At 40.7% G+C, this 27520-nt stretch overlaps 1 long non-coding RNA gene across 1 annotated transcript in view; it reads left to right on the top strand.

Annotated features, from left to right (window-relative positions):
• The window catches only part of LOC117201427 (uncharacterized), a 294394-nt gene that overhangs the window by 191432 nt on the left and 75442 nt on the right, over window positions 1-27520 (top strand). The window contains exon 6 of the long non-coding RNA XR_004483441.2: window positions 21862-21940. This is a non-coding gene — a long non-coding RNA (uncharacterized LOC117201427). The remainder of the gene's footprint in view (window positions 1-21861; window positions 21941-27520) is intronic.

Genomic DNA, 27520 nt, shown 5'->3' with positions numbered 1-27520 from the left:
CCATGACATATATAAGAAAGCTTTAAAACTACTGACCCAAAGGATATATTTTATGCAATTCAAGTCTTTTTTAGTAACCAGTAATGCTTTTCTTTTTTTCTTTTCTTTTTGTTTGTAAGATTTTTTTCTTTGATGTGGACCAATTTTTTCTAAGTCTTTATTGAATTTGTTACAGTATTGCTTCCGTTTTATGTTTTGGTTTTTTGGCCAAGAAGCATGCGAGATCTTAGTTCCCTGACCAGGGAATGAACCTGTTCCCCCTGCATTGGGAGTGTAGAATCTTAACCACTGGACTGCCAGGGAAGTCCCCTGTGTTGTTTGTTTTTAATGGTTCTTCCAACCCAAAGTTGTTGTACTTACAAGGCATTATCTCAAACTTTTGTAATATTTGGTCTGTGCGCTCATTGCAAAATGCGAATTCCTTTTCATCATCCATGCTGTACAGAGAAAAGGAAAGAAGAACCTAATGAAGATGATCATAAACTAACAAGAGTGGTTTTAGAATCTTAGAGGATTTATTTAAAAACCAAAACATCTGTATATTTATGTCTGTGGTAGGTTAATTATGCTTCTCGAACTTGGAGAAGTGGCCTCTGTAGGAGGTGTCCTGTGTGTCCCAGCAGTGCATTCCTCTCTCATCACCCAAGCAGTATGTTCTGGGGGTTCCTCCTAAGAGGGCTGCATGGGTCCTTCCGTTGTGGTGTCTATGTAGGTGGTCTGGTAGGCTTGGTCGGCCCCCAGTCTGGTTGGTTGCCAGACCCTGCCTTGAGCGGAGGCTGCTGGCTGCTGTTGAGTGGGGCCTGGTCACAGGTGGCTGGATGAGGGACCCTAGGGGGCCCCAGGGCTAGTGCTGGCTCACTGGTGGGCGGAGTTAGGGTTCTGAAGATTCTGGGCCTGTTGCGCACCCGCTGGCCGGTGAGGCCAGATCCTGGGGTTAGTGCTGGACTACTGGCAGACAGAGCTGTTTCCTGGAGTCTGGCTATGAGGCCCAGGGATCCCAGAGCTCACTTCAGATCTTGCAGGGGGTGGTGGGGAGGAGTTCCTGACACAGTTGGGTATGGGGTCCGGGTGTCCCACAGGTTACATTGGCCTGCTAGTGAGCAGGGCCAGGACCCAGATGGTCCCAGGGTAGGGTCTGGCCTGCATAGCTGGATTGTGGTTTTCTTGCTTCTGGTGTCTGCCCCCTGGTGAGGGAGGCTGGTCTAAAGACTTGTGCAGGCTTCCTAGCGGGAGGGCCCAGAGCCTGCCCACTGGTGGGTGCAGCTGGGTCTTGGCCCTCTGGTGGACTGGGTCATGTCTAAGGGCCTGTCTAGAGGTGGATGTGGGCTCTTTAGGCAGCCTGTGTGCTGATGGGTAGGGCCGTGTCTCCACCCACTTAGTTGTTTGGCCTGAGACATCCCAGCACTGGTGCCTGCAGACTCTTGGATGGGGCCAGGTATTGGTGCTAATAACCAAGATGGCAGCCTTCAGGAGTGTTCATGAGGTTGAATGTTCCCCAGTATGTCTGACACCAGTGTCTATGACCCCAGGATGAGCTGCAGGCCACCCCCTGCCTCTCCAGGAGACCCTCCAAGACCAGCAGGTAGGTCTAGCCCGGGCTCCTATCATATTACTGCTTTTGCCTGAGATTTCGTGTGGGCCTTTAAGAGTGAAATCTCTGTTTCCCTCAGTCCTGTGGGGTTCCTGCAGTTAAGCCCTGCTGGCCTTCAAAGCCAAAGGCTCTGGGGGCTCATCCTCTCCATCCCAGACCCCTGGGCTAGGGAGCCTGACGTGGGGCTCAGAACTCTCACTCCTGTGGGAGAACCTCTGCAATATAATTATTCTCCAGTTTCTGGGTTGCCCACCTGGGGGCTATAGGACTTGATTAGATTATATCACGAGTTCGCCCCTCCCGCCTGTCTCATTGTAGTTCCTTTTTTATGTCTTTATTGTAGAAGATCTTTTCTGGTAGGTTCCAGTCCTTTTCATCGATGGTTGTTCTACAGATAGTGGTGATCTTGGTGTGCTCATGAGAGGAGGTGAGCTATAACTGAATCACTTTGCTATACACCTGAAACATTGTAAATCAACTATACTTCAATAAAAAAATTAAAAACAAAAACACATATATACTGCCCAATTTCATTATCCGTAAATTACAAAGCAGTTTTACTTTTTTAATTATCTTTCAGAGAGAGAAAAAAATTTTTCTCTGCATTTTAAAGGTATTCATAGGCACTATAATTACCTTATATAAGATTATTTGGCAATATGTTTAATGGTTTGAATACTAAATAGTAACCTTTAAACAACATGCACTTTCTTTACTTAAACAAATAAGCAGTCTTTCATTTCCAGAACAATCTCACAAAAAATCGAATAGCTTCTCTTCTTTACTGTCCAGGAGAAATGAGCAAGGGCCAGAATATGTTTTTTATCCAAAAAATGTATTTTTCTTCTTCTCTAGACTTCTGTGTATCAAAAGCTTCATAACTAGGGGGAACAAAAAAAAAGTTTTCACAAAGCTGATGGACAGTCTAAAGTTCTCTGTGCAATGGAAAATAACTTTTCAACACAATTAGGAATTAATGCTCAATTGTTGTCAATATGTATGATGCAGATGAAAGGAACACATGGTTCTTTGACAATTTGTGTCAACTTGTTTTACTAACATTATGTAAACACAATTCAAGAGAAATTTTGAAGAAGCCATAGACTTCCTTGTCTTTATGAAGCCTTGTCTTTATGTGTATTCTGGTTCAGTATCATCAAGTTTTTTTTTAATTGAAATATAGTTGATTTACAATGTTGTGTTAGTTTGTGGTGTACAGCAGAGTGATTCAGTCATACATATATGTGTATATATACATATATGTATATATATATATATACATATATTCTTTTTCAAATTATACATATATATATATTTATATATACACATATATATTCTTTTTCAGAGTCTTTTCCCTTACAGGTTATTGCAAAATATTGAGTGTAGTTCTCTGTGCTATACTGTAGGTCCTTGTTGGTTATCTATTTTACATATAGTAGTGTGTGTATGTTAGTCCCAAGCTCCTAATTTATCTCTCTCCCCCTTTCCCCTTTGGTAACCATAAGTTTGTTTTCTATGTCTGTGAGTCTGTTTCTGTTTCGTAAATAAGTTCATTTGTATCATATTTTAGATTCCACATGTAAGTAGTACCACATAATTTTCCTTCTCTTTCTGACTTACTTCACTTTTTATGGTAATCTCTAACTCCATCCATGTTACCGCAAATGCCATTATTTCATTCTTTTTTATGGCTGAGTAATATTCCATTGTGTATATATACCACATCTTATTTATCCATTCATCTGTTGAAGTAACACCAAGTTTTGAAAGTTGACTACAGACTCACGCAACTCATAAGGCATGATCTCAAACTTTTGTAATTTACAGCCTCTGTACACATTACATCCCAGTTAGTCATAAATGGACTCCAAAATCAAAAGAAAAAGAAATCAAAGGAGGAAATGAAAAGATATTTAGACATTTCACTTTTGGTCAAGTTTTCAAGGGTTTGGTTATTGGTTTTCTATATAATATTACCTTGCAGGACATTCAAACTCCTTATTCTCTATATTCATTTTTTATAACTTTATCCTAGAATTACATGTCTAGATTTGATTCCCAGTTTAGCAGTGTGCTTAAGGTCATGGGCTTTGGGACCAGACAGACCTGAATTCCAGGCCCAGCTCCACCATCTACAGACAGAGAGACCTCGGTCACTTATATAATGTCTATAAGCCTTCATATTCTTGCTTATGAAATGTGTACGGTTCACTTAATACTCCAAAAAACCTGACTCATAGTGTTTCTGTGAAGATCAAATGAGCTGATCTACATAACTGTGCAATGTCTGACACAGAGTAACTGCCAGGCAACTGTCAGCCATTGTTATGAAAATATATCTATACAAATGTCTGCTCCTGCCTAGCTGTTAACTCATTGTATGCTAAGGTGTCTTCTGCCTCATCTCCATCCTTCTTGGAGGATGCCGCTCTTCCAAGTGCCACTCACACATGAAGGCTCTCTGATATACCTCCTCATAAAACCTTCTGTAAGAATTTTCTCACTCTTTTCTCATCACATAATTATTGACTGCATATATCATTTGATAGTTAATTCCTTATGACTATCTGCTATCTATCTGTATTTTTGTAAACTATTAGTTACACTGTTATTTCAATTTTTGTGGTTTATGATGTCAAGGATTTATGTTCAGTATCACAAACCAGTCTGTAAATTCTTTAATGGCAAGCGTAATCTTTAGCTTTTTTTATTTTCCATAAAACCTAATAGAATGTCCTGTCCTTGAATGCATTATATAGTATTAATTTAACTTGAAGTCTGGGAGATTGGTTCAAGATGGCAGAGCAGAAGGAGGTGATCTAACTCCCTCTTGCGAGAGCACTGGAATCACAACTAACTGCTGAACAACCATCAACAGTAAGACACTGGAACTCACCAAAAAAAGATACCCCACATCCAAAGACAAAGGAGAAGCCACAATGAGATGGTAGAAGGGGTGCAATCACAATAAAATCAAATCCCATAACTGCTGGGTGGGTGACTCACAAACTGGAGAACACTTATACCACAGAAGTCCATCCACTGGAGTGAAGGTTCTGAGCCCCACATCAGGCTTCCCAACCTGGGGGCCCGGCAACGGGAGGAGGAATTCCTAGAGAATCAGACTTTGAAGACTAGTGGAATGTGATTGCAGGACTTTGACAGGGCTGGGGGAAACAGAGACCCCACTCTTGGAGGGCACACACAAAGTAGTGTGCGCATCGGGACCTAGGGGAAGGAGCAGTGACCCCATAGGAGACTGAACCAGAACTACCTGCTAGTGTTGGAGGGTCTCCTGCAGAGGCGGGGGGTGGCTCTGTCTCACTATGAGGACAAGGACACTGGCATCAGAAATTCTGGGAACTATTCCTTAGCGTGAGCCCTCCCAGAGTCAGCCATTAGCCCCACCAAAGAGCCCCAGTGGGCTCCAGTGTTGGGTCATCTCAGGCCAAACAACCAACAGGGAGGGAACCCAGCCACACCCATCAGCAGACAAGTGGATTGAAGTTTTCCTGAACTCTGCCCACCAGAGCAAAAGCCAGCTCTACACCACCAGTCCCTCCCATCAGGAAACTTGCTCAAGCCTCTTAAATAGCCTCATCCACCAGAGGGCAGACAGCAGAAGCAAGAAGAACTACAATCCTGCAGCCTGTGGAAGAAAAAACACATTCACAGGAAGATACCCAAAATGAAAAGGCAGAGAGCTATGTACCAGATGAAGGAACAAGATAAAACCCCAGAAAAACAACTAAATGAAGTGGAGATAGGCAACCTTCCAGAAAAAGAATTCAGAATAATGATAGTGAAGATAATCCAGGACTGCGGAAAAAGAATGGAGGCAAAGATCGAGAAGATGCAAGAAATGTTTAACAAAGACCTAGAGGAATTAAAGAACAAACAGAGATAAACAATACAATAATTGAAATGAAAAATACACTAGAAGGATCAGTAGAATAACTGAGGCAGAAGAACAGATAAGTGACCTGGAAGGCAGAATGGTGTAATTCACTGCTGCGGAACAGAATAAAGAAAAAAGAATGAAAAGAAATGAAGACAGCCTAAGAGACCTCTGGGACAACATTAAATGTACCAATATTTGCATTATAGGGGTCCCAGAAGGAGAAGAGAGAGAGAAAGGGACCGAGAAAATATTTGAAGAGATTATAGTCGAAAACTTCCCTAACATGGGAAAGGATATAGCGACCCAAGTCCAGGAAGTGCAGAGCGTCCCATACAGGATAAACCCAAGGAGAAACACACCAAGACACATAGTAATCAAATTGGCAAAATTTAAAGACAAAGAAGAGTTATTGAAAGCAGCAAGGGAAAAACAACAAATAATATACAAGGGAACTCCCATAAGGTTCAGCTGATGTCTCAGCAGAAGCTCTACAAGCCAGAAGGGAGTGGCATGACATATTTAAAGTGATGAAAGGGAAGAACCTACAACCAAGATTACTCTACCCAGCAAGGATCTCATTCAGATTCAATGGAGAAATCAAAGGCTTTACAGACAAGCAAAAGCTAAGAGAATTCAGCACCACCAAACCAGCTCTACAACAAATGATACAGGAACTTCTCTACGTGGGAAACACAAGAGAAGAAAAGAACCTACAAAAACAAACCCAAAACAATTAAGAAAATGGTAATAGGAACATACATATCAATAATTAACCTTAAACGTGAATGGATTAAACGCTCCAACCAAAAGACACAGGCTTGCTGAATGGATACAAAAACAAGACCCATATATATGCTGTCTATAAGAGACCCACTTCAGACCTAGGGACACATACAGCCTGAATGTGGGGGGATGGAAGAAGATATTCCATGCAAATGGAAATCAAAAGAAAGCTGGAGTAGCAATACTCATATCAGATAAAATAGACTTTAAAATAAAGAATGTTCCAAGAGACAAGGAAGGACACTACATAATGATCAAGGGATCAATCCAAGAAGAAGATATAACAATTCTAAATATACATGCTCCCAACATAGGAGCACCTCAATACATAAGGCAACTGCTAACAGCTATAAAAGAGGAAATCAATAGTAACATAATAATAGTGGGGGACTTTACCACCTCACTTACACCAATGGACAGATCATCCAAAGAGAAAATTACTAAGGAAACACAAGCTTTACATGACACAATAGACCAGATAGATTTAATTGATATTTATAGGACATTCCATCCAAAAACAGCAGATTACACTTTCTTCTCAAGTGCCCACGGAACGTTCTCCAGGATAGATCATATCTTGGGTCACAAATCAAGCCTCAATAAATTTAAGAAAATTGAAATCATATCAAGCATCTTTTCTGACCACAATGCTATGAGATTAGAAATCAGTTGCAGGGGGAAGAAACGTAGAAAACACTAACACATGGAGGCTAAACAATACGTTACTAAATAACCAAGAGATCACTGCAGAAATCAAAGAGGAAATCAGAAAATACCTAGAGACAAATAACAGTGAAAACACAATGATCCAAAACCTATGGGATGCAGCAAAAGCAGTTCTAAGAGGGAAGTTTATAGCAATACAAGCCTACCTCAAGAAACAAGAAAAATCTCAAACAATCTAACCTTACACCTAAAGGAACTAGAGAAAGAAGAACAAACAAAACCCACAGTTAGTAGAAGGAAAGAAATCATAAAGGTCAGAGAAGAAACAAATGAAATAGAAACAAAGAAAACAATAGCAAAGATCAATAAAACTAAAAGCTGGTTCTTTGAGAGGATAAACAAAATTGATAAACCATTAGACAGACTCATCAAGAAAAAGAGGGAGAAGGCTCAAATCAGTAAAATTAGAAATGAAAAAGGAGAAGTTAAAATGGACACTGCAGAAATACAAAGCATCCTAAGAGAATACTACAAGCAACTCTATGCCAATAAAGTGTACAGCCTGGAAGAAATGGACACATTCTTAGAAAGGTATAACCTTCCAAGAATGAACCAGGAAGAAATAGAAAATATGAACAGACCAACCACAAATAATAAAATTGAACTGTGATTAAAAATCTTCGAACAAACAAAAGTCCAGGACCAGATGGCTTCACAGGTGAATTCTATCAAACATTTAGAGAAGAGCTAACACCCATCCTTCTCAAACTCTTCCAAAAAGTTGCAGAGGAAGGAACACTCCCAAACTCATTCTATGAGGCCACCATCACCCTGATACCAAAACCAGACAAGCATACTACAAAAAAAGAAAATTACAGACCTATATCACTCATGAATATAGATGCAAAAATTCTCAACAAAATACTAGCAAACAGAATCCAACAACACAATAGAGGGATCATACACCATGATCAAGTGAGATTTATCCCAGGGATGCAAGGAATCTTCAGTATATGCAAATCAATCAATGTGATACACCATATTAACAAGTTGAAGAATAAAAACCATATGATCATCTCAATAGATGCAGAAAAAGCTTTTGACAAAATTCAATACCCATTTATGATAAAAACTCTCCAGAAAGTGGAGAGGGAACCTACCTCAACATAATAAAGGCCATATACAGCAAACCCACAGCAAACATCATTCTCAATGGTGAAAAACTGAAACCCTTTCCTCTAAGATCAGGAACAAACAAGGATGTCCACTCTCACCAGTATTACTCAACATAGTTTTGGAAGTCCTAGCCATGGTAATCAGAGAAGAAAGAGAAATAAAAGGAAAACAAATTGGAAAAGAAGAATTAAAACTGTCACTGTTTGCAGATAAGATGATACTATACATAGAGAATCCTAAAGATGCCACCAGAAAACTACTAGAGCTAATCAATGAATTTGGTAAAGTTGCAGGATACAAAATTGATGCACAGAAATCTCTTGCATTCCTATACACTAATGATGAAAAATCTGAAAGAGAAATTAAGGAAACACTCTCATCTACCATTGCAACAAAAAGAATAAAATACCTAGGAATAAACCTACCTAGAGAGACAAAACACCTGTATGCAGAAAACTGTAAGACACTGAAGAAAGAAATTAAAGATGATACAGACAGATGGGGAGATATACCATGTTTTTGGACTGGAAGAATCAATACTTTGAAAATGACTATACTTCCCAAAGCAATCTACAGATTCAATGCAATCCCTATCAAATTATCAATGGCATTTTTTACAGAACTAGAAGAAAAATTCTAAAATTTGTATGGAGACACAAAAGACCCTGAATAGCCAAAGCAGTCTTGAGGGAAAAAAATGGAGCTGGAGGAATCAGACTCCCTGGCTTCAGACTATACTACAAAGCTACAGGCATCAGGACAATATGGTACTGGCACAAAAAGAGAGATATAGGTCAATGGAACAGGATAGAAAGCCCAGAGATAAGCCTACACACATATGGTCAACTTATCTATAACAAAGGAGGCAAGCATATACAATGGAGAAAAGACAGCCTCTTCACTAAGTGGTGCTGGGAAAACTGGACAGCTACATGTAAAAGAATGAAATTAGAACGCTCCCTAACACCATACCCAAAAATAAACTCAAAATGGATTAGAGACCTAAATGTAAGACCAGACACTATAAAACTCTTAGAGGAAAACATAGGAAGAACACTCTTTGACATAAATCACAGCAAAATCTTTTTTGATCCACCTCCTAGAGTAATGGAAATAAAAACAAAAATAAACAAATGGGACCTACTGAAACTTAAAAGCTTTTGCAAAGCAAAGGAAACTACAAACAAGACGAAAAGACAACCCTCAGAATGGGAAAAAATATTTGCAAACGAATCAACGGACAAAGGATTAATCTCTAAAATATATAAACAGCTCATGCAGCTCAATATTAAAAAAACAAACAACCCAATCCAAAAATGGGCAGAAGCCCTAAATAGACATTTCTCCAAAGAAGACATACAGATGGCCAAGAAGCACATGAAAAGCTGCTCAACATCACTAATCATTAGAGAAATGCAAATCAAAACTACCATGAGGTATCACCTCACACCAGCTAGAATGGGCATCATAGAAAATCTACAAACAACAAATGCTGGAGAGGGTGTGGAGAAAAGGGAACCCTCTTGCATTGTTGGTGGGAATGTAAATTGATACAGCCACTATGGAGAACAGTATGGAGGTTCCTTAAAAAACTAAAACTCGAGTTACCATATGACCCAGCAATCCCACTACTGGGCACATACCCAGAGAAAACCATAATTCAAAAAGACACATGCACCCCAGTGTTCATTGCAGAACTATTTACAATGGCCAGGTCATGGAAGCAACCTAAATGCCCATCGACCGATGAATGGATAAAGAAGATGTGGTACATACATACAATGGAACATTATTCAGCCATAAAAAGGGATGAAATTGTGTCATTTGTTGAGACGTGGATGAATCTAGAGACTGTCATACAGAGTGAAGTAAGTCAGAAAGAGAAAAACAAATATATTAATGCATATATGTGGAACGTAGAAAAATGGTACAGATGAACCCGTTTGCAGGGCAGAAATTGAGACACAGATGTAGAGAACAAACTTATGGACACCAAGGGGGGAAAGCGCCGGGGGAGGGTGGTGGTGGTGGTGGTGGAATGAATTGGGCAATTGGGATTGACATGTATACACTGATGGGGATAAAATGGATGACTAATAAGAACCTGCTGTATAAAAACATAAATAAGATAAAATTCAAAAGCAAAAAAAATGAATAAGATGGTAAGTTTTATATTATTTGTATTTTACCATGATCAAAATTTTTTAAAAAAAGTTAAATCTGTAGCTGTGAGAGAGAGGGAGAGAGAGAGACTTTCTAAAATTATCTCAAATATATTTATGGCTACAAACCCAGGCCTGTAGCACTGAGCTACACAGCTGGACTTAGAGGTATGAGAAATTGTTGTAGCCAGTGGTATCCTGAGCTAGAGTGTACTATTGTAAGAGCCGATGATGTACATCTCTTTCCCAACTCTGCATGCAGTGAAGTCTCGTCAGCAGTTTGAAACAGGCCGTAATGGGAGCGTTTATACCATGGGAATCAGCAAACTGAAAATCAGGGCTTTCTCATTCTCTTCTCTTTAGTTCTTCTCTTTCATTCTCTTTCTTTCTTCATTTCTTTTATTCTTTTCTTTCCTCCCTTCCTTCCTCTCTTCCTCCCTTTGTTCCTTCCTTCCTTCCCTGCCTCCCTCCCCCTCTTCCTTCTTTCTCTCTCTCCCTCTCTCTCTCTCTCTCTCTTTCTTCCTTTCTTGGAGACCAAGTTGTTTTACATTTACCAGCACATCACTGGTTAGAATCCACAAAGATGGATTTACAGCCATCCATGAGGTGTATATAGATTTAAATACATCTTTAATTATTGTGCAAACTCCGAAAATCTATGCTTCTTTGCCAAAATCAGAGGGCATTCTGTGCACATAGAAATAACCTAGTCATACTATTAGTGGAGAGAATCTGTAGTTACCATTTAAACATTAATTTCCTTTGCAAATCATCCTGATATTTAGCAGGGAGTCCATGTCTTTGTATAGTTCAGCTATGGCTTAGTAGTTATTTTCCAGGGATAGTGTGTATGTATAACTTGTAATCCTTCCAAAGCATAAGCTCCTTAGGGGAATTCACTAGATTAAAGACAAGTGTCAATCAAGGGCTATACTAATGACTGTGCTAGGCTCAGAGTATTCACACAGGAAAAAAAAAATATATATGTATATATATCCATTTATTAATTAATTTTAAAATCTAACATTTCTGAAGATGAGACGGAATTTAAAAGAAAAAGTATGTTTTGGAAACTAAATACTTAATGCACAGGTATATTCTCAGCCTTGGACATGTAGCTAGAGATTACAGCAGCTTTTTCTTTATGTGTCTCTTTTTGTCATCTGTTGTGTAATTCAAGCTTCAGTTTTTAAAAGTTTCCATTGTCTGTATTAGGTCAGCAATATAATCCTTGAGAAACTTATGTTTGTTCTTTAAGACCATGAGCTGGACTGTTGTTGTTTTAAAGCACCTCCAAGTCAGATCCTGGAGTCAGCTCCGAGCCTCCCTGCGTGGCACCCAGGAGAAGCATTCTTTAGGTCATTGTGAAAAGGAAAAAGGAACCAGGGGAGGGCACATTAGTACAATCTTGGTTTACATGTGGTACGTTTTTCTGCCGAGAAAAGATTTCTTATGAAGGCAAGTATAAACACCACTGAAGATGAAAACATCATTCCACACCAGAACCACATACTGCAAGTCCAGTGATCCATCAGGTACTCTCAAGACAAGACTTTATTGTAGATGAGCCTAGAAATATATCTCGAATCTCAGGAAAACCAGAAACTTTCTTTTACCACAGAGGCACTGCTACAAATCACCTTAAGCAAGAGACCCATAGGAGAGCTGAATCCCTAGGACACAAGTGGAACAGACAAAGGCTTCTAACTCCCTTGTGATAAACGAAACTTTAATGACCAGATTTCCTCATTTTGCAACTTCCCAATTTTTCCAGTTCAGGGTTCAGGTTCTGGAAGGCTTCCCGTGCTGCCCTTCTCCCTCAGTGGTCGCCTGCAGACACACTGAATCTAGGGCCCACCTTCTCTGTTAAAATGGGGACCAGCCCTGTTACAGACATGTTAGTATTGTCAACTGAAAAAAAAGCACAACCTAGAAGTTGAAAGTTATGTTTTATTCAGTAGACAAATCTGAGGACTTAAGCCTAGGACGCAGCATCTCAGATAATTCTGAGAGACTGCTCGGAAGAGACAAGGGGGGAGCCTGGATATATAGGAATTTTTGCAACAAAAGACCAGGTAGTCAGAATATCAAAAGATTACTGTTAATAAAGAAAAACCATGTATCTCAATTAAGGAATTTAGTGCTTTTCTATATATGGGAAGATGCAAGAGTCTGGGCTCTCTGAAATCATTCCTTTGATCTGCATCTCAGCTATCTGGGGCCAGTATCCTGTGCTTTCTCACCCTGAGTCTCCTCAGGGTGCACCGGTGGGGTGGCTGCAGCAGCTGACTGCTAGATGGGGGGGCATCCTGCCTCCACCCTGAGTTCCCTCAGGGTTCACCGCAGGGCGGCTGTAATGTGATGGCTTGATGGCTGCAACATCCTTTGTTTAGTGATACAGCAAGCAATACTTTAGTCCACAGTATTTAGGTGAGGATCTCATGCAGATATTAACAGAAGAAAATAAGGAACATTTGTGGACAGAAATTGCACATCTCTGGAATACATTTTGTGACAGGAGCAAACATTCCAAGCATTTGCCTTTTGTGGGATCACTTGAACCTCTGTGCTCACATTCTAAACTAGGAGGGCATCCACTACGGAACGTCTAAATAGAGACCCGAGATTATGGTGCTTCCTAGGGCACGGCAGCAAGGAAAAACATCCCAACTAAAAAGGCAGTTTACTCTGTAAACAGTAACTTTAAATTGACATTTGACTTCAGATAAGTTGAAACATCTGAGCCCGAGTCCCATGCCAAATTAAACCATACATAAAAACCATACTTTGGGGTTACAAAGCTTTCAGAGATGGAGTGAGAATGTAAGTATATTCCTTACACAGACCTGTTCCTAAACATGTCTCTTCCGTGTTTAAAATGCATAAGTTGTTTCCCATTACACCATATAATCGAGTCCAGTGCTTCAGAATCGCATGCAAAGTGGTGATGTCTCAGCTTCTCCTGCCTCGCCAGCCACTCCTAGCACCCTCCCCGAACATTCTCTGTGCTGGTCATGTTGCATTTCTTTCAATGATCTTGTTTTCTCCTCATTTTGTGACTTCCCAATTTCGTTCTGGAGGAAGCCTTCCAGATCCTTTACACAAGCTGCTCTGTACCCAGAGCTCTGACTAATCCCTGTATATTGGGGGATGGGGTCTCAGCTTGGACCTTTCTGTTTCTGGGAAACCTTTGCTGAGTCTTAAAGGCATGGTTGGGGGCCTCTCATGTTTCCCCCACACCCCAGCTGCTTCCTCAAGTGACACAACATTGTCTTCTAAGAGTCCATTCCCCTGTCTGTCTCTACTAATGGGCAGTCTGCTTGCTGAGGGCAGGGACTCTGTTCATTCCATTCATGCTGTGTCCTCAGTATACTGCCTGCCTGTTAATAATCATTTGCCTAATTATTGAATACATTAAGCTCTTATAACTTTATTCTTTTTTTAATTTATTTTTAAATTTTTAATTAAAAAACATTTTTTTAAAATTTTATTGCAATATAGTTGATTTACAATGTGTTAGTTTCAGGCTTACGGCAAAGTGATTCAGCTAAACATAAATAAAAAAGAATAAATATATATATATAAAAAGAATATATATTCTTTTTTTCGATTCTCTATCATTATATGTTATTACAGGGTATTGAGTATAGTTCCCTGTGCTATACAGTAGGTCCTTGTTGGTTATCTATTTTATATATAGTAGTGTGTATCTTTTAATCCCAAACTTCTAATTTATCCCCCCTACCTTTCCCCTTTGGTAATCATAAATCTGTTTTCTGTGTCTGTGAGTCTATTTCTGTTTTGTAAATAAGTTCATTTGTATCATTTTTTTAGATTCCACATATAAGCAATAACAAATGACATTTGTCTTTCTCTGTCTGGCTAACTTCACTTAATATGATAATCTCTAGGTCCATCCATGTTGCTGCAAATGGCATTATTTCATTCTTTTTGACAGCTGAGTAATATTCCATTGTATACATGTACTACATCTTCATCTATTCTTCTGTCGCTGGACATTTAGGTTACTTCGCTACTGTAATAGTGCTGCTATGAATATTGAGATGCATGTATCTTTTTCAACTATGTTTTCCTCTGGATATATGCCCATGAGTGGGATTGTAGGATCATATTGTAGTTCTACTTTTAGTTTTTTAAGGGACCACCATACTGTTCTCCACAGTGGCTGCACCAATTTATATTCCCACCAACAGTGTAGGAGGATTCCTTTTCCTCCACATCCACTCCAGCATTTATTGTTTGTAGACTTTTTGATGTTGGCTATTCTGACTTGTGTGAGGTGGGACCTCATTGCTGTTTTGATGTGCATTTTTCTAATAATCAGCGATGTTGAGCATCTTTTCATGTGTCTTTTGGCCATCTATATGTCTTCTTTGGAGAAATGTCTATTTAGATCTTCTGCCCATTTTTTGATTGGGTTGTTTGGTTTTTTTTTTATATATATATATATATTGAGCTATGTGAGCTGTTTGTATGTTTTGGAGATTAATCCCCTGTCAGTCACATTATTTGCAAATATTTTCTCCCGTTCTGTAGGTTGTCTTTTTGTTTTGTTTATGGTTTCCCTTGCTGTGAAAAAGCTTTTAATTAGGTCCCATTTGTTTATTTTTATTTGTTTATTTTTTGAAAAAGCTTTTAATTAGGTCCCATTTGTTTATTTTTGTTCTAGTGTATAGAACATTATTCTGTAATGATTAAAGACCACATGTGCCTAAGGGGTTACTGTCATTGCAGGGAAATTCATGAGAGAAGAGAACTTGTCTTGTCCACCATTGTATCCCCAGCACTAATATCATACCTGACACACAGTAGAAGCTCAATAAATATTTATTGAATAAAAAAATTTGGAATATTGAGTAACATTTAAAATGTAATTAAAGTCCTTGACATAGTAGTTAATGTGATGTTAATATTAATATCTCTAACAAGAATGCTAAACATTTTCAGATCTGTTAACATCATAATAACCCAGGGGGGAAATTACTATTCTTTCTATAGCAATCATTGCTACTGTCAATATTTATAACTTTGCCTATTGCAGATCAAGAAGTTTTTCCCTCTTAGGTATTGTCCTGAATAAATCATTCCTAGTCTGTTGCATAGTGTTTTCAGATTTGCATCTTTGAATTTCAGTAACAGCTAGTCTCCTTGCAATACGTTACATTGCAACTACATAAAAGTGCTTCCTGGCTGCCGTAATAGAAACACGGTTGGGTTTCTGTATTCCTCAAAGAAAAAATCAATGAGAAAATATATTTGTACACATATTCACATGGATAGCTTTTGGGAAAAATAAAAATAACTAGAAGAGTATCTGAGGGATGTTCTAGTTCAGTACCACACTTAGAAATGAATGGTTTCTTCCTCCTTTTGAAAGGAAGAGGGTGGCAAATAGTATTTGATCAGTTGGCTCCAAATAGTTAAATGTTTCTCTTTAAAAATAGCTGTAGTCCATCAGGCTTCCCTGGTGGTGCAGTGGTTAAGAATCCACCTGCCAATGCAGGGGACACGGGTTTGAGCCCTGATCCAGGAAAATCCCAAGTGCCGCGGAGCTAAGCCTGTGCGCCACAACTACTGAGCCTACACTCTAGAGCCCACGAGCCACAACTACTGAGCCCGCGAGCCACAACTACTGAGCCCGTGAGCCACAACTACTGAAGGCCATGCGCCTAGAGCCCATGCTCCATAACAAGAGAAGCCACTGCAATGAGAAGCCCACACACTGCAACAAAGAGTAGCCCCCACTCACCACAACTAGACAAAGCCCACGCACAACAACGAAGACCCAACACAGCCAAAAATAAATAAATAAATAAATAAATAACTCTAGTACACACACACGTACACACACATCACTCACAGTCATTACCTTTTTACATAATGCAAACAGTTTGCATAACTAGTATCAGTGATGGAAACTCTCTTGCATACCTGTCTGACCGAGAAGAATGGAGTTGGGTATGCATAGACTCATAACCGCATCACATCCACACAAACGGTACCCTCCACCACTCCCCATGCCTTTCCCTATCATTTTGGTGAAACAGTCTCTTTTTTTCAGTCCTAAGTTGAGATGTATTGAGTTTCAGACTGAATACTGTGCTACAAATTATATTGCTATGAAAATACATCCCTATTCTATTTTTAATAAAGTAAAACAAACACATCAAAAATTATTTGAAATCCATTCATGTCTAGAGAAGTGACTGAAGGTTGAGCTTCCAGTGTTAAGAAAAATGACCACGTGAAAAAGCTGGCAATATTTCCATATTCCAAATATTTCCCGTCTCTCTCACGTAGCACCATGTTGCCTCCATAGCTCCTTGCTTGTGCCTGACTTCTTGAAACTTTCTTTTCCCTATTTCAACCCAGGAATCATCAGGCAAAGCCAGTAAAATCAGAGGTGTCCTTGGAGTGGCTCAGATTTCAGAAAACCCACCCTATGGTAGGCAGAGCGACCATGTGTGGTTCGAGGTACCCACATGGTGACCTGGAGAATATGGTATTTCTATTCATAGTCCAAGCATCGGGAGAAGCAGGGTGAGAGGGCGATAGCAGTGCATCTTAAGCGGGTGGCAAAAGAAGAGTTTCAGGAAAAGCAGGGTGGGCGATACTGGCTATCCAGGTAGATTACTCATCAGGTGATGTGTCAGGAGCCTGGACTCACATTCACAGTCAGGGGCTCAAGAGAACAGATAAGAATAAAGCAGGGTTCAGGGCCAAGGGAAAAGGAGGTACTGGAAAGTTTCCTAGAATAGAACCTTGAAAACAAAGATCAAGGTAGGAGCAGGTTGCCAAGCTGAGCTGGGGTCCATACTGGGTTACTGTTGACTCCGTGCTGGACCACGAGTGTTGGTCTAAATGGCGCATGACCATCAGGAAAAGGGTATGCTGGGCCTTGAGGTAGGTTTAGAGACAGCAGACTTGCAGAGGAGGGGTAGGTAGAGGCTTGGAATTGATATCTAGACCTTTCTGTAATCTCAAGTTGTCCATCAGAATCTTCTGCCCTGGCCTCAGGCCTTTCCTTTCTATACAAATTTATCCTTTTCTATTTATATAATCTTAACTGAAGGATGGTTTACTGGTTAAGATTGTTCCTTTCCCCATCTTCCGAAGAACCTCAGAAGTCAAAATGGAAGCAAATGCTCAGCAGAATTATCCCAGTGCGCAGAGTATAATACTGAAGCTGGTTTGCCTCTGCTTCTCACAATTTTGATCTCATACAGGATGGCAGCCAGGTTAGAAAAGTACACTCGTGAAAACACGTTGCACTGATGAAAGGTAGAAATGCCTGACTAAACACTCTTGGGGATGAAATAACCATAGCTGAGCTTGTGTCAACAACTGTACCTCACTGTCATTAAAGTTAATCTGTCCCACCCAGTCCCTCTTCCCTCTTAGCTGCCTTTATCCTCCATCAGGCCTTGTTATTGCTAACTCGGATTCTTAGGGTTCTCTCTTTTTTTTTTTAACACCTTTATTGGAGTATAATTGCTTTACAGTGGTGTGTTAGTTTCTGCTTTATAACAAAGTGAATCAGTTATACATATACATATGTTCCCATATGTCTTCCCTCTTGCATCTCCCTCCCTCCCACCCTCCCTATCCCACCCCTCTAGGTGGTCACAAAGCACCGAGATCCTATGTGGCTGCTTCCCACTAGCTGTCTATTTTACATTTGGTAGTGTATATATGTCCATGCCTCTCTCTCACTTTGTCACAGCTTACCCTTCCCCCTCCGCAGATCCTCAAGTCCTCTCTTAATGAATCCCATAGCAACTGATTTTCCCTGCTCCAATCCCTTTATTTATTTATTTAGGCTGCACATGGGAGCTTAGTTCCCCAACCAGGTAGAGAGCCTGTGCCCCCCGCAGAGGAAGTGCAGATTCCTAACCACTGGACGGCCAGGAAAGTCCCTCCAATCCCTTTTAAATATCAAAGCCACCATGATTTTTGTCAACTCTGCTGTGCCGTATATTTCAGTAGTTCCATATCACCCTACTGTGAATTAAATTCACTTAAAAAAAAGTGACTTAAACATGTTTCCAGTATTTCCTTTCACCATCCAACCTGTCCCCAGAGAATCTGTAAACTTTGATTATTCCTGGTTTTTTTAATACATTTATCCCTTTCTCGCTCCTGGGCCTTGGTCTTTGCTGTTTCCTGCTGGGCATGTCCTACCTCCATCTCTACCTGACAAAATCCTACCCATTATTCTAGATGCCGCTTGAATGTGTAAAGTATTTCCTTTCAACCACCGGGGTTTCCTCACGTCTTCAATTTTCCATGGCTCTCTATCTCTCATGTTTACTATATTCATCACATCCTGTGCTGGGTTAAGAGTTTTGTGTCCATGCTTATAGGGCTTGTTCCTAGTAATCTTTTAATATATGTTTGTTGAATTTAAAACAAGCAAAGCATGATTCCTGTATATATAGACACACATATACACACATACATGCACACGTATGAGCTACACATAAACAACACTATTTTATAATAGATTAAGAAATTCAGAATTCTTAAAAAATAGGTGACACTAAGACTCTATAGAGAAAGCACAGAGATTCAAATCTAATGGGGACATGGTTACCATGTAAAGTGTATTTTCAGTCTTCAAAATTTGGTTTTAACCACCACCTTCTAGAAAAGACTCCCATCTGAAATATGCTTTCAGAATCTGTATGAAAACCACCGTGTAGTTAAAATGAGAGAAGAGAATTGAGCTAATTAGGAAGTCATATAAAAAAAATCATAGTTTGGCCATTCAGTCATTCTGGTGAAGTCTACTGAAGCTGAACATATCCAGGGGCTTTTTTTTAGCTTTATCAAATCATGCAATTAATTCAGAAGGAAATCTCTACTGCAAGGTTTGCTTTATTTCCTTAGTTGTGGTTTTGTAAATAACTTAAAGCACTGGGTCAGGATGGTAAAGCCTTCTTAATTTAGAAAATCTGGCCTCTGGCATCTTGGTGTCCAAACAGTGCTGGGGGAAAAATGACATATTGCCCATAGCTCTGAAAGTAAACGTGATCAGTACCCTGTAACCCAACCTGATATGGCTTTCAATTCTAAATGAAATCATTATACTCCTTTTTCAGAAATATCCATGACCGTCTCCCCCCAAAAACAAAATATATACCCAAACCACTAATCTTGCTTCTGCCTCAGCAAAACAAGTTTTGTAGTGAAAAGCGAAGAGCTAAGAGGGTAAAAAGATTGGGGTTCTAGTTCTAATTCCACCTCTGGCCATGTAAACTTGGGTGAAACACCTCCCCATTTAAATCCTCCATCTTCAGTCTGTAAAATAAGGGAATAACACTGTTGCCTTGCCTATTTCATGATGAGGACTGAATGAATTAAATCAAGGGAAAGGATTTTGTAAATTGTTAAGGGACCCAAAACTCTGACGATACTAATGCCAATTCCCATTGACTCTCCAGTAATCTCCAGCCAGCGACCCTCCAGTTGCCTTCCTGTCCACTTCACATGCAACCCTGCAGAGTCCGTGGTTTTCTGGTTGCTCGTACTTGTGAGGGCCTGTGGCTTCTCCTGTCTGCCCATCTGAGCATTGTGCTTCCTTCAGAGACTTTATTCCCCCAAGAAACTTTCATCCCTAATCAACCCACCCAAATCTTTGTTTTCAGAATTCTGTTCACACTTATACCCTCAACCTCAAAAAGAGCATTAGTTTATGACTTGGTGTACTCTGAGTATTACAATTTGCAAGTCTTAGAGCCACTAGAGTGTGAATTTCTATGTGTAAATATTACATCATTTACCTCTTATTTCTTTTTAATTTTTATTGAAATGTGGTTGATTTACAATGTTGTGTTAGTTTCATATGTACAGCAAAGTGCTTCAGTTATATATATATATATAAAACTATATATATAAATTCTTTTTTTAATATTCTCTTCCATTATAGGTTATTACAAGATATTGAATATAGTTCCCTGTGCTATACAGTAGGTCCTTGTTGATTATCTGTTTTATTTATAGTCCTATGTATATTTTAATCCCAAATTCCTAATTTATCCCTCCCCCCTTCCCTTTTGGTAACCATACACTTGTTTTCTATTTCTGTGAGTCTATTTTGTAAATAAGTTCATTTGTATCATTGTTTTTAGATTCTACAATATAAGTTATAGCACCTACCTCAGGGCTGGGCACACAGCTTCTATAAAGGATGAACTACTTGTTTTTCCAACTTTCTTTTCCCAAAGTTACTGACTAAAGGGCACTTTGACCCCCTAATTTTCTGAAATCTAATCCATCATAAAGTTCCTCTGTTTTACCTTGAAAATAAAGTCTCAAATCTGCCCACTTCTCTCTCTCTCTCTCTCTCCCTCCCTCCTCTCTCTCTCTCTCTCTCTCTCTCTCTCTCTCTCTCTCTCTCTCTCTGTCTCCTCTCCTCTCACAGCTAAATCTCACCTACAGCCCTTCAAAAGCCTCTTTGCTCCCACTTCAGCAATAGCTTTCCACTAATCCACACAGCCAGAAAAATTCATTTTTTAAAAAATAAATTTATTTTATTTTATTTATTTTTGGCTGCGTTGGGTCTTCGTTGCTGCACGCGGGCTTTCTCTAGTTGCAGCGAGCAGGGGCTACTCTCCGTTGCGGTGCGCGAGCTTCTCATTGTGGTGGCTTCTCTTGTTGTGGAGCACGGGCTCTAGGTGCACGGGCTTCAGTAGTTGTGGCACACGGGCTCAGTAGTTGTGGCGCACAGGCTTAGTTGCTCCGCGGCATGTGGGACCCTCCAAGACCAGGGATCGAACCCATGTCCCTTGCATTAGCAGGCGGATTCTTTTTTTTTTTGCTGTACGCGGGCCTCTCACTGTTGTGGCCTCTCCCTCCCTTTTTTTGCTGTATGTGGGCCTCTCCCTTGTGGCCTCATTGCGGAGCACAGGCTCCGGACGCGCAGGCTCAGCGGCCATGGCTCACGGGCCCAGCTGCTCCGCGGCATGTGGGATCTTCCCGGACCGGGGCACGAACCCACTTCCCCTGCATCGGCAGGCGGACTCTCAACCACTGCGCTACCAGGGAAGCTCTAGGCGGATTCTTAACCACTGCGCCACCCAGGAAGTCCCCAGAAAAATTCAATTTTAAAAATCCACTTATGCCTGCTTTCTACTTAGAATCCTTAAGTGACTTTTCATTACACTTTGAATAAATTCCCAGTGCCCAACAGTGGCCTCCGAGGCCATGTATGGTGTAGCCCCCACCCTCCAACCTCACATCATGGGCCACTCTCCCTGCTTCCCCTCCTCAGCGACGTGGCCTCCGTGTATGGTCAAATCACCCGAGATGGCTGTTCTCTCGCGCTCTGTACATCCCCTGCCTGACCAGCACCTGCTTCACCTACACCTGCTCACATGACTGACCTTCCTACATACTTGCCCCTGCCCCAGCTGGTGATTGTTCTAACTTTAAATGAGAATATCTCCACCATTAGCTTATCAAAGGGATGATGAGGAGCTCCTCTGCTGGTTTCCCTGGTAACCAATAAGCCAACCTGATGTCAATTCCCCCTATAATTGGCTACCTCCCCCTCCCCCAAGGAGCGAAGCCTGCCGCCACGTCCTGTTCGCTGTCTGCTGCACACGGTGGGGTGTCATTCCAGGACCTTGCTTCAGACAGGTAAGCTCCCCCCATCCATGAAGCCGTTGATGTCTCTGTCACTGACTCCAGGCTCTTTCTTTGGTCTTGAGGATGGGCAAGCACAGGCCTTGCTGGCCTGCTGTGGTACGGCCCAACATTTGGTGGGGCAGCCAAGAGACCCAGGAAACTCCCGTGAGCACCAAGCTGTCAGAGAAACCAGGCTGGGGGATGGAAAGTTGCAGGGGCCCAACCGCGATAGCATGTGGGGCCTGAAAGTTGTGGGTGTGATCCCAGGGTGGCCGTCCACTGATGTGGGACCTGAAAGTTGTGGGAGGTAATCCCTGAAGTTCCAGGGGTGATCCGGGGGGGGCCGTCCACTAGTGTATGGGGCCCTGGGGTGGATGATGAATGGGGGCCGCCAAGAGAGTCCAGAGAACTCATATAGACACCCCAAGGCTGTTGAGATATTGGCCGCCGCTACCGTGGGGAAAAAAAGTTCAGTAATAAGCTGGTGGCCACAACTGTGGGCTGACTGTTGCCTTTTATATTAAGAAAGGCCACAGAGGGTGAGCTAACAGCAGAGGCGAAGGTCAACTTGAATGCTAGGCCACCAGGCTGTTTCTTTTAGAGTCAGGCCTTCCCCTCTCCAGGGGGGTGGCTCTGGGTTTGCGAAAGCCAGGGGTGGCCTTACCCTCCTTATAACTGGATGGGGCACTGCTGCCACCGACTCTTCTCTCCATTGACCCGGTAAGTGCTTGGCTCCAAAATTTGCCCACATCCTGGCAAATGACAGTTCTTGGCATACTAGGCATCTTATTCACGGTACTCTTTGGCTGCTGGTGTCTGTATTGTATTTGTGGTATCTGGTTGCAGTACCGCCTACATACCTGACCCCAGGGATATGCAGAAGAAGGGTGGACCAAGACTGTATCTGTCGGTTGTGCAGGGTGTGTAGGGGTGGAGTTCATGGTCAGGCCACTCAAGATGACGGTTCTCTTGCTCGCTGTACATGCCCTGCCCGACCAGTGCCTGCTTCACCCTACTAAGCACATGACTGACCTTCCTCCATACTTGCCCCTGCCCCGGCCAGTGATTGTTCTAACTTTAGATCAGAATATCTCCACCAGGATAGTTTATCAAAACGGTGGTGAAGGGCGTGCTCCTCTGCTGGTTTCCCTGGTAACTGATGAGCCAACCTGATGTCAATTCTCCCTATAATTGGAAACCTCCCCCTCCCCCCAGGAGCAAAGCCTGCCACCACATCCTGCTGCCATCCGCTGCACACAGCGGGGTGTCACTCCAGGACCTTGCTTATAATAAGCTCCCCCATCCATTAAACTGTTGATGTCTCTGTCGCTGATTCCGGGCTTTTTCTTCAGTCTTGAGGCTGGGCAAGTACAGGGCTTGTAGGCCTGTGGGGTGCAGCTCAACAAAGCTCCCCTGAGAGACCGCAGTCATGTGCCTCAGGGCCTTTGCGCGTGTTGTTCCCCTGCCCAAAGCATTCTTCCCTGGCACTCTGCATAATCAGTTCCTTCTCTTCACATATAGAAGCATCTTGCTTTTTTCCCCCGAATTCCTTCTCTTTAGAGGGACTGTGTAAGCAATTCCATCTCTGTACCCTGTATATGGCCTTCATCTTACTTATCATGATGGGTAATTATTAGTTATTTTCTGGTTTATTGCTGTATTATTTCTCTTTTCCCTAGATTGTAAGATGCATGAAGCTAGGGACCATGTATGCTTTTTCCATCATTATGTACTCAGTACCTAGTACAACTGCCTGACACATAGAAGACACACAAATGAAATGTAACAAGTGAAATTGAGTACTGAGTATATGTCAGGTACTAGAAATACAAAGAAAATAATTCTAGGCCTCTGTCCCAAATCAGGGCTTCTCTCTGTCCCACCTCCTACTCCTGCATGAGAGCCAGTTTATGAGTACATTACTCCAGATAGGAAAATTCATAATTATACATATTTTGCACATAATCTGTGCAAAATGTTATGGACATTTTCAACAAACAGTGCTGGGAACACTGAATATCCATGTCAAAAGAGTAAAGTTGGACCCATACCTTACACCATATGCAAAAAATGTAATACGGATCAAAAATCGAAATATAAGAACTAAAATGATAAAATTCTTAGAAGAAAACATTGGGGAAAGGCTTCATGCCATCAGATTTGTTAATGACTTCTTGGATATGACACCAAAATCACAAGCAACAAAAGTAAAAATAGATAAATTTGACTACATCAAAATGTAAAACTTTCATGCATCAAAATATACTATCAACAGGGTGAAAAGCCAATCCACAGAATGGGAGAGAATATTTACAAATCATGTATCTGATAAGAGATTAATATCCAGAATATATAAAAACTCCTACACCTAAAAGAAAGAAAGAAAAAGGAAGAAAAAAAAAACCACTTAAAACATAGGCAAAGGACTTGAGCAGACATTTCTCCAAAGAAAATATACAAATAGCCAATAAGTACATGAAAAGATACTCAACACCACTAATTATTAGGGAAATGTAAATCAAACTCACAATGAGATACCACTTGACACAACTAGAATGGCTATTATTTAAAAAAAAAAAAACATAACCAGTGTTGGCAGGATATGGAGAAATTGGAACCCTTGTGCACTGTTGGTGGGAATGTAAAATGATGCAGCCGCTATGGAAAACGGTATGGCAGTTCCACAAAAAATTAAAAAATCGAATTATTGCATGATCCAGAAATTTCATTTCTGGGTGTATATCCAAAAGAATCAAAAGCAAAGACTTGAACAGACATTTGCACACCAACGTTAATTAGCAGCACTATTCATAATAGCCAAAAGGTAAAAGTAATGCAAGCGTCTATCAGTAGATGAATGAATAAACAAAGTGTACGTATCAACATGCAATGAAATGTTATTCATCCTTGAAAAGGAAGCAAATGCTGACTCATGCTACAACATGGATGAATCTTGAGGACATTATGCCACGTGAAATAAGCCCATCACAAAAGCACAAATATTGTACGACTGCCATGTATGTGGTCCCTAGAGTGGTCAAATTCATAGTGACAGAAAGTAGAGTGGTGACTGCTAAGGGCTGGGAGAAGGACAGATGGGGAGTTATTGATTAATGGGTATAGAGTTTCCATTTAGGAGGACTAAAAAGTGCTGGAGATGGACGGTGGTGATGGTGGCACACGTGTGAGTGTGCTTAATGCCACTCAACTGTGCATCAAAAAATGGTTAAAATGATAACATTTATAACTCTATTTTATCACAATAAAAATAGTTTAAAAAATGTTACGGTACTATAAAAGAGCAACTAGCTGGATTGGGAGGGATTCTGGTGAGGGAAACAAGGACTTCACAGAAGAGGTCACTTCTAAACAGAAAGAAGGGAAAAGATATTTCTGGACAAACGGAAGAGCATATACAAAGGAAAGTATGAGAGTGCAGGGTTTGTTCATGGGATGACAGTTTGGTGAAAGCTGGTATAAGCCTGAGCTGTAACCACCGAAAAATCCCAACAGCTCTGAATCAAAGACATTTTAAGTTACATTCTATTTACTTGAAACTTGACAGCCTGCGTATGTTGTGTTTGGTTATTCACCAGACTATGTAATAAGTCAGAAGAGCCACTTTCCCCTTCCCGCTAGATTCCAGACAGCTTATTCAATTCAACAGTGAACTTGAAGGTGAGAATTTTGCCCAAGAACTAGAGAACCATGTTACAGAGATGCCACCTTTTCACCTCAAGTCTGAATCCAGATTTCAATATCTAAAAGCTAGAAGAAGAAGACCTGGTACCAGTACATTCCCAGAACCAAAACATCTAGCCTAATTTAAGCCTGGGAGAAGTTTTAATTCTCCGCCTTAAGGCGCTTTCAAGAGTCATTAAAAATCTCATTTTACTTTGTTCTCACTAATCTAAAAAAATATTGTCTCAAGCCTCAGGTTAATGCTTTATCTTGCATGGTTAATTGTACAGGTCTGTTATAAGTAGCCAAATAAATCTCACCTGCTGTTGCCACTCTGACGATAGAGAGTTGACTATGGTGAAGAGATGTGGAAATCATAACACTCTGTCAATATGATTCATCATGGGTTATGTCAAGGCCATAAAAGTGTGAAACAGTGTTTCCAATGCCAAAAGCAATTGGATAGTAAGACCTAGGGAAAAACCTGCTTCAGTTCAGAAATGGATCAAGAAAATGCACACATCTTTCAGAGACCTGTTCGAAGGTCCAAGCTTCTCCCCTATGTGAACTCACCAAGATAAGGTTTCACCCACCAAAGGACCTAAATGAAGGAAGGAAGGAAGGAATGGTTCGAGGAATGGGTTTTAAACCAAAAAAGGGTCTGAGACAGTAGAACCTCTTTTGTCTGTTTCACTGCATTAAATATGGGTTAAATGCCTTCTGAGAAGGTAATTTGCATGCCTTCAAGTGAAACATAAAGGCATTTCTTCTGGACAAAAGAGTTGTCCGTTTTGATCATTTTTCTTCCTTTCGTATGTCATCTCACTTGACCCTGCTGTGTTCTTTTTTTCTCTACTCCATTATAATCTGCATGAGAACCTCACTTAGTTCAACACCCTCCACCCAGTGCCTTCAGGGAACGGAGGTCGCTTCTGTATTTTGGGTTTGGTTTTTCCCATAAGTATGTTGTAAAAACTATATTCTTCCTTCATATCAAAACCCATGCAGTTTCTTTTTTCTAATTTTAGTTTCCCTCGGTGAACAGCAACCTGCAATCAAAATTTTGGCAGATAAATATATTACAGGGCTTTTCCTTTTATGAGCACGGCTGTTGAACTCAGGCATATAATATGGGAGGTTAAAGAACATTTTTCATGCCAACCATTAATCTCCTCCTCTTTGCTCCCATCACACTCCCATCTCCACCTCTATTACTGCATATACCAAGTCCAGTGTGTTCGGTAATGTATTATCTGCTCCATGAGGGTAAATTACTCTTTCATGCAACAAGCATTTATTGAGTGGCAGCTATAGACCAGGCACAAGACTATTGGTTGAAGATACAAAGAAAAATCAAATAGAGTCTCACTTCTCAAGGAACCCACTTTTCTTCTACTTCATCATATGTACTGTCTATACATTTTGGTGGATTAAACTAAATCACTAGATAATGCCTCAGCTTGAAGGTACTAAGGGACTTTGGCCTCATTAAATAAGCAAATGTTTCTGTAATGCTCTCCGCATACATCACCACATGCTTGTTTCCTCTCAGAGGTTTCCAATAGCAAATATTCAAGGAACTGTGGCCCCAAAGATGGCAGAGGACAGGAAGGGAAAGGTCTATCCAGGCAGTACAGGAGGTGAAGGAAGATCCTGGGGAACGTGGACAGCAGGAATTGCTCATGTCCTTCTGCATCTATGTCTGTAGTAAAGGACAGCTTTGGATGGCTCTGCATCACACAGGGTTTTGGGTTTTTTTAATTGATGTATAGTTGATTTATAATGTTGTGCTACTTTCTGCTGTACAGCAAATGACTCAGTTATACACATATATACATTCTTTTTTATGTTCTTTTCCATTATGGTTTATCATAGGATATTGAATATAGTTCTCTGCATTATACAGTAGGA

Source organism: Orcinus orca, chromosome 12 (genome assembly GCF_937001465.1).
Source record: "Orcinus orca chromosome 12, mOrcOrc1.1, whole genome shotgun sequence".
Classification (NCBI taxonomy): Eukaryota; Metazoa; Chordata; class Mammalia; order Artiodactyla; family Delphinidae; genus Orcinus; species Orcinus orca.
Note: the sequence above shows the minus strand (reverse complement) of the source record. Positions and strands in the feature narration are given on the sequence as shown.